Raw genomic sequence first — 1,513 nt, 5'->3', positions numbered from 1 at the left:
TTGTCACAAAGACTGCGTGCACGATTGCACCGATATTCGTTGAATAATGGGTTGCTATGTTGTAGCACCGATTCAACGTATACACCACAAATTGTGGTTCCTCATGATGAGAATTTAATTTATCGCATCCTCTATGAGGCTCACAACACGCCACTCAATGGTCATCTAGGACGTGAGAAAACGTACAAATTTGTGAGTTACCACTATTGGTGACTGAAGTTGTACAAATGGACGAGCACCTATGTGCGCACGTGTGAGACGTTTCAACGGGTGAAACCCTCTCCAAATGCGGCTGCGCCGCTGACCAGCTTACCGTTACCCACTGGGTGCTGGCAGTCGATGCGTTTGGATTTTGTATTTGGCCTGCCAAAATATTTGGCGGGCAACACGGGTGTCGTGGTATTCGTCGACCATTTGAGCAAGATGGCTCATTTGACAGCGGTGCAAGACACCATCGACGGAGTCGGTACAGCAACGCTGTTCGTGGATCTTTTCGTCAACACGGACTCCCAGAGTCGATTGTCTATGAGAGAAACCCCCGTTTCACGGGAAAATTTTGGTCGACTATTTTCAAGGTGCTCGAAACCAAGTCAAATATGTCGACAGCGGATTATCCCCAGACCGATAGTCAAACTGAAAGGGTAAATCGCGTCATCAAAGATGTTTTTCGCAGTGCCTGCGCTGAGACGCCGAGGCGCTGGAGCTACTCGTAGAGTTTGCACTAAACAATACAGTGCATTCGTCTACCGGCTACTCGCCGTTCAACGTGAATGGGCTGATTCACCCTCGCGTCCTGCTGACGCCGCCATCCCATGGCTCAGGGCTTGGTGGGGAGGGAAAAACGGAAGGCTCGATGATGTCAGCCCCCTCACTATCCGCAAAGAAGTCGATGACTTCTTGTCTACCTTACCTCTTTGGCTATTGCTGGGAAGCGCGGGGCGTCCTGATCTTTCTGATCAAAAGCGTCCACGGCGTCTGGGCAATCTTGCCGAAGTGGCGTCTTAAACTCCCAAGGGTTTTCGGAGTCGGGATATCCCCGCCAATTCGCCAGATATTGGGTCTGGCCTTGGTGATGACGTCGACCTACTAGATGTCCACGTGATAGTGGACGTCTCCGTTCTCATCGAGAAAAGTCGGTGGTGGGCGGTGACGATCGGGTAGGCCGCCGACCGGTGGTTCATTATGCTCTAGGTGCTCTTGACAACGATGTCCGTCGTAAGCGGAGCTCCCCTGAGCGTCATACTAAAGTAGCATATCGCTGTGCGGACGCTTTTGAAGATTTGGAGCGCGTCGTGCGCCAGCTGCCTTACCTTGACGACAACCGCGCTTTAACGGAGCGACTCCAGGCCGTGGAGCAGGCGAACGCGTCGCTGCGTGCGACGGCGGAGAGCTTAGCGCCATTGGAAACTGGGGTTGTTGCACTCCGTTCTAAGAACGAGTTGCTAGCTCAACTTCTGGGTGGCTGTGGGCCCGTCGGATCTGCTTAAGCGCCAACGCTTCCGCGTTTACTTGG

This window comes from Plasmopara halstedii, assembly GCF_900000015.1.
Source record: "Plasmopara halstedii genome assembly, contig: Scaffold_525, whole genome shotgun sequence".
NCBI classification, from domain to species: domain Eukaryota; phylum Oomycota; class Peronosporomycetes; order Peronosporales; family Peronosporaceae; genus Plasmopara; species Plasmopara halstedii.
This window is presented reverse-complemented; position numbering follows the sequence as displayed.